This window comes from Saccopteryx leptura, chromosome 3 (genome assembly GCF_036850995.1).
Source record: "Saccopteryx leptura isolate mSacLep1 chromosome 3, mSacLep1_pri_phased_curated, whole genome shotgun sequence".
NCBI classification, from domain to species: Eukaryota; Metazoa; Chordata; class Mammalia; order Chiroptera; family Emballonuridae; genus Saccopteryx; species Saccopteryx leptura.
In genome coordinates this window covers 309,750,113-309,757,617 of record NC_089505.1, presented here as the reverse complement: position 1 = coordinate 309,757,617, position 7,505 = coordinate 309,750,113, and positions in this window count along the sequence as shown.

Below are 7,505 nucleotides of genomic sequence, written 5' to 3'. Positions count from 1 at the left end.
TAAATCCTGAAAATACAATGGTGAATAAAACAGCTGATGGGGCCTAAACAGGGATTGATCCAATCCAAGGTGTTTTAAAAAGGTCACTTTGCTGTCCGGGGTCAAGGGCTAAAAAGGGAAGACTCCTTCAAAGGCAGTTAGGAAGGTGAAGGTGTTCATAATGGAGAAATAGAGAGGTAAAAGTGAAAATATCTGAAGATAGATTCCTGAAGGACTGGACATGATGGTGAGAATAATGGTGGAATCACAGATAACTGCTGTTTTCCACTTAAGTAATCAGAGGTATGTGATTCCTCTTACACTGATATGGATGCTTAAGGGGAAGACAAAGCTTTTAAGGAAAACCTTCTTATGAAGATATTATCGACAGGATATGTAAATAAGAAAAAGTATGTCAAGTGTAAAATATAAGAGCTGCACCAGTTTCCAGGTGTATGGGACCCACCACTCTAGGATGGATATGAACATTTGGGGCTTGATATATTGGTTTTTTGAGCACTCAAGTGCAAATATTTGGGAGTTTGGTGGGTAAGGAGAAAGTGAAGCTTATAGATTGAAACTGAGTATATTCTTTAATATGAAAAGTCAAAAAAAATGCAAAATATATGGCCATCATCAAGTAGCTTATTAGCAGTCACACCATATATCTCTGACAGTGAAGAGTCTAAGCAGGGATGTTCTTTACCATCTTAGTGCCTCAAATGCAAAAAGAAAGGTTTGGAGGAGAGAGAATTAAATGACTTCCCTATAATAAGTGAGGCTGAATGGGAAAGTCAAATTTTGTCCCATAAGCTCGTGAAATAGAAAATCTTTATTAACAGTACTAGTCTCTGTTATTATTGCTAGAATTGTAATAATAGAAGTCACCATTTCTACATTAATCCTTATTTAGAAACATTCAGTTATGAACTATATAGATGGTACCCAGAAACAGCTAATCAATAGTGCAGGGATTCTTTCTGACCTGGAAAATCAGAACTTGGCAGATAAATGGACTTTCTGTCTTGGCTCTTAAATCAATAGGTCAATTGGTTCTAGCTCCAAGTATTCAATATATATTTAACCTAAAAATAACAGACTCCTTAGACCCAGTTCTATAAATCTTTCTCTATTAGTAAGCTATCTATACATTATTTGTAAAAGACTAAAAAATAATTGATAAGATAATTTTACAGTGAAAAGGCAAGGAATCACTTTCATATAGGGACTAGAAACATCTCAGTTTCATTTTTTCCTATAAGTGTTATGAATTCTACCCCTATAATAGCTTTCATATATTTCCCCTCCTCTCTTACCCATATCCACTGTCATTATCTCACCCTTCAATGCAACAATCTCAAACTCTCTGATGTTCTTTAATTAATTCATTCACCATGGATTAATTGAGCAGCTATGGAACCAAACAGACAGAACCCTCTGTCCTTAACAAGGTTACATTCTACTGTGGGAAACATACAAGGAAAAAAACACAATAAGTAAGGAAATTACATAGTATGGTACCAGGTGATAAGTACCAAAAAGGTGGGGGGGGGGGAGAGAAGCTAAAGTAAGGCAAAGAGGATCAGTACAGCACAGTGGGAAGGCATGCTACAGTATTGGATAATCTGGTCAGGGAGTCTTTGTGGAGAAGGTAAAACCTTAACAGAGACTTAGTAGAGGAGGAGGAGTTGGCAAAACAGGTATCCGTAAGGAAAACATTCCAGGCAGAGGAAACAGCCAGAGCAAGGACTCAAAGCCTGGAATGCAAGAATGCCCTTGTTGGCTAAAGTGAGTGAGGGGTAGAGTAGAAGAAATGAGGTCGAGTTCTCATCCTTTTCCTACAGCAGGTCTGAAGTCAGAAATGTAAGAGTGACCAGACTTCTCCCACCACCTCCCATTCTATCAATGTACCATTTTACTTTCCCCCATAAATACCCTTCTAATGTCTTTTCTGACCTATAGTCTCATCATTTCTTTTTTCTTCTTTTTCTTCGTCTTTGTCCAAGTGAGAGGAGGGGAGATAGAGAGACTAACTCCTGCATGTGCCCCGAAAGGGACCCACCCAGCAACCCTCATCTGGGGCCAATGCTCTGCCTGAGGCCATTCTTGCAACAAAGCTATTTTTAGCACCTAAGGTAGAGCCTCTATGGAGCCATCCTCAGCACCCAGGGCTGATGCGCTCAAACCAGTCAAGTCATGGCTGTGAGAGATGAAGAGAGAGAGAGGGGAGGGGGAAGGGTGGAGAAGCAGATGGTCACTTCTCCTGTGTGCCCTGAATGAGAATCAAACCCAGGACATACATACACCAGGGCAACACTCTATCACTGAGCCAACCAGCCAGAGCCCTCTCGTCATTTCTTATAGAGATTGTTGAAGTAGGTCTTATCTATCTTCCAATCCATTGGTTTTCAAACTGTGTCTCTCTGAATTTCAGGAAATTGAGGAAGACTCATTTATCACCCTCATGATAAAGATCTATCAAAGAATTGTTTTCCAATTGTTAACTGGTGTTGTCTCTGAGTGATAGGATTTCACATGATTCTTACTTCCTTTAAGAACTTTTTACAAAACCAGGAACTGCATTATTTCATATGTAGGTGGGACATAAAAGTGAGACTAAGAGACATTGATAAGAGTGTGGTGGTTACTGGGGGAGGGGGGAGAGGGAGAGGGAAAGGGGGAGGGGGAGGGGCACAAAGAAAACTAGATAGAAGGTGACAGAGGACAATCTGACTTTGGGTGATGGGTATGCAACATAATTGATTGACAAGATCACCTGGACATGTTTTCTTTGAATATATGTATCCTAATTTATTGATGCCACCCCATTAAAAAAATAAAATTATTAAAAAAATAAAAAGAAAAAAAGAAAAAAAATAACTTTTTGCATTGCTTCCTTTTTCCTTGGAAAAGTGTATATTACATTTATAATAGATAAAATAATAATTTATGATAAAAAATGTTCATAATAAGTTCTTTTTTGTGAAAGAAGCCTTATTATACTTATTTATTGATATTGGGAAATATACTACATTGTTTAGTAAAATTCAATTTATAAAATGATACTGTGTCTTTGTCTTAACAAAATATAGACAAGATACACATCCACACATTAATGATGGTTGCTCTGGACACTGTAATGAGAGGTGAATTTCCCCTTGTGTGTTTCTATACTCTCACATGTTTTATGTATTTTATATATATACATATATATATATGGATTTTATATTTTTTAAAAAACAGCAATGTTGTTTTCCATATGTTCCATACATTTTAGGAAAATTTATTGAAAAACTTAATAGTATCACATATTTACATCAAAACTACTTTTGTTTATACTAATTAAATCTCCCACCCATTCTAACCTCTTGATATGTATTAGTACCCTACTGACTTACTTCTAGAACCCTGGAAAAAGAAGATATTCCTGCAATCATTTCTTTCTGTGCAGCCCTTAAAATAAGTAATAGTGATTGACAAAATGTCACTAGAGAGACTGCACAAGAAAAGCATGCCAATCTCCCAAACATAGACTTACATGGATAAGGACAGGGACTATAAACATCAAGTTGGGGATTCTCATTACATTTTTGTTCAGATTCCCAGTAACAATAATATAGTCTATGTATCTCAGCTGTTTAATACCTTCCCTTTAATTCCTAGTTCTCAGACCCGGAAGCCTGTTTTCACTCATATTGAAATATATGCATTATAATTTCAGTATTTCCCCTTTGGAACTGCATTCTCTTGCTCACATCCTAATCCTAAAGGGTTAAATTGTGAACCTTACTTTACACTGTTCCTAGAAATCCTGGCAGAACAGCTCTCTTCAGTGAGCCCTTGGTGTCTTTATTTTATATCTAAGCCATCTTCCCAGTCAATGAACCTCCCTAAAAGATTAATGTAGTTTGAACTTTTATAGAGGAATATCATTTGTGCGCTGTCATATTTAGCACAAATGGTGCTTCAGTCACAGCTCAGTAATATTCCAGCATATTATTTCCAAGGCATTTGAGAGTTTAAAGAATTATTGAAGGGCACGCTGTACTCATTTGGTAATAAGGCAGAGAGCACTGCTGTCTACATATGATTTCAACAAATGGAATCACCACTAATTTCATTGCACGTAGCAAAATAGTTGTGATAATAACCCACGTAAAATATCCCACTGGAGGAAATAGATGACATAGAGTCTTTTATAAGACCCCCAAGAAGTATTGAAGAGGAAGTCCTAGGAGTTGAGGACAAGATCCTGAGAAGTCATCTTCCCACACTGAACACATACCCTCGACACTGGTTTTGTCAGCCCTTGCTGGACCATTATTTTTCTGCAGAAGCTGCCAAGCTGCACAGGCAGCATGTAGCATGATGGGGATGTTAAAGTCACTGAAGAGGAATGAAGGCATTAATGTAATTTAGGAGGAAACAGTAACCACACCAAAGCTCAGGTATTTGGTGAGAAAATTCCCAAATTGTTGCAGCTCTGTAAAGAGCATAGGTGAGACTAGTCTGATCATTTTTATTTTTAACATTTGAATTGACAGATATGTTTTAGAGGAAGGAAAGGTCTTGTGCACTGTCATGTGTCACCAAATAGTGGCTTAAAGTTTTCCGGATGTACACTAATCAAAAAAAAAAAAAACCAGAAAGAAATCTGCTGTCCTAAAAGGTCCTTTTCAAATATATTGCTCTAACTCTATTTCAGATATTGACCTTTTTTATTGAATTATCTATTCTCAACAATGATAGTATTTAAGTTTCCAAGTTAGAATAATCCTGAGAGCAGAGATGGGTCTCATCTTTTGTTTCTAAATTAGGAAAGGGATAATTTTGCCATTTGGGGAACTAGTTCATTCAAAACACATTACGGTTTCTTCTGGTTGCTAAAAGTTATTCTCTGCTATTGAATTAACTTAGAGAGTTTAAGAAGAATGTTATGTGTATTAGTTTTAAAAAATCCAACCCTAGACAAAAATGGCTCCACTTCCAGTGTTTTCCCATTGCTTCCCAGCAATCCACCTGCTACGTGTCCCTGTTTATAGTGACAAGAGGAGTGTCAGTCTTTTAGGAGAATGCTCCTGGAATACTTAGTGGGCAGCATCCGCACTTCACCCATTAAGGAAATGTGAAATTATTTCAGCAATATTTGGTACTTCTCAGCTTGGAAAACATAGTCAAATGTACAGGTAGCACATATACCCCTTAAAATTTTAGACTAGATATAAAGTAGATGAAAACCATGAAAAGTATACAAATGCCAATACAGTTCATTCAAATACAGCTACAGTAACTATATCTTAAAATCCTTAAAACTATTAAAAGGTTCTCACCATGGCCAGATAGCTAAGTGGGTTAGAGCATTGTCCAGATCTGCCAAGGTTGTGGGTTCAATCCCCAGTCAGGGCACATACAAGAACAGATAGATAGGAACGGATAGATGTATCTCTCTCTCTTTCTCTCTCCTCCCCTTCCTCTCTCTCTAAAATCAATAAAGCATTTTTTAAAGGTATGAAAAGGTTTGTTTGGGTTTTTTTGTATTTTTCCAAAGTTAGAAGCAGGGAGGCAGTCAGATCCCACATGTGCCCGACCGGGATCCACCTGGCATACCCATTAGGGGGCAATGCTCTGCCCATCTGGGGCATTGCTCCATTGCAGCCAGAGCCATTCTTGCATCTGAGGCAGAGGCCATGGAGCCATCCTCAGTGTCCAGGCCAACTTTGCTCCAATGGAACCTTGGCTGTGGGAGGGGAAGAGTGAGAGAGGAAGGAGAGGGGGAAGGGTGGAGAAGCAGATGGGTACTTCTCCTGTGTACCCTGACCAGGAATCAAACTCAGGACTTCCACATGCTAGGCCAACACTCTACCACTGAGCCAACCAGCCAGGGCCTGAAAAGATTATTTTTATTGTTGTTCTTAAATTACAGGAATTATATCAGACAGTATTTGGCATCTTGTATACATATTATACCAAGATTTGTTTTCTGATATTACTTCTCCCCAGGTATCATATGTTGATTTCAATCCACCAAGGCAGTTTATTTCCCTGGCTACATTTTTTCAGGGGTAGTCATGGCCTTAACAACGTCCAGTAAACATGACATCCAGAATATTGGTCTAGACATGTTCTTTCTCCCACTAGATGGAAATGATAATCCCACATGGCACTGTGAGTTACTGGAAGTTACCTTGCAACAACTAGGGAGAGTCAGACTTGGAATAAAGTTGATAATTTAGAAGGCAACGTGGAGAGAAGGGGGGTAAAACTTGCCCTTAATAACATCATTGAGCTCTAAATTAAGCCTCAAAGCCTGGTTTAGCTTTGTGCTTTTCAGTGATATATATTTTTAAAAAATCAACCGCTTTTAATTTTAAGTTAGTTTGACACAAGTTTTCAGTTACTGGCAACAGCAATAAAAAAAATGATACACAGATCCAGGAAAAAATATTGAATTATATCTACAGTGTGTCTGTAAAGTCATGGTGCACTTTTGACCGATCACAGGAAAGCAACAAAAGATGATAGAAATGTGAAATCTGCACCAAATAAAAGGAAAACCCTCCCAGTTTCTGTAGGATGATGTGGCAGCATGTGCGCACACGCAAATGATGACGTAATACCGTGTATACAGCGGAGCAGCCCACAGCCATGCCAGTCGAGATGTGGACAGTACAGAGGAAAGTTCAGTGTGTTCTGTGGCTCGCTAAATTCGAATCCGTGACCAAAGTGCAATGTGAATATCAGCGCGTTTATAATGAAGCGCCACCACATAGGAATAACATTACTCGGTGGGATAAGCAGTTGAAGGAAACCAGCAGTTTGGTGGAGAAACCTTGTTCTGGTAGGCCATCAGTCAGTGACGAGTCTATAGAGGCTATGAGGGATAGCTACCTAAGGAGCCCGAAAAAATCTGTGTGTGAGCCCACATCGAACTGCACTGAATAGGTATAAAACTGGGAGAGTTTTCCTTTTATTTGGTGCAGATTTCACATTTCTATCGTCTTTTGTTGCTTTCCTGTGACCAGTCAAAAGTGCACCATGACTTTATAGACACATTGTATTAAAAACCTTAATCAAGAATACCCATGTTAAAAACTAAAGAATTTCTGACCTACAGTTATATCCAGTACTGATCAGTAGGCCACCAGGTGCTGAGACATAGCAGGTGTGGTAGTCAGAACAGGATACTAGGCCATTCTTTAGGTTCTGCCTGCAAAGGACATGTTTTTTATTTTTTAAATGTTTTGTCTCTGAACAAAACTGGAACTTAGGATTAGACACAATTTCTTTCTTATTCAAGGCCCAGATGGCAGACGGCAGAAACTTAATTTCTGGTCTCTTGGTAGAAATTTCAGGACTGTCAGTTCTTAAGATGTTAAGTAATTCAGTCAAGTGACTATAGGCACTGTAGGTTTGGGAATTGTCTGTCTTCAGTTTTGCTGTTGTTTTGTTTTGTCCTTAATAATTGTAACATCTTAATATTCATCATCTGTCTAGGAGAAAATCAGCAGGGTGCCCCCCAGTGTCTG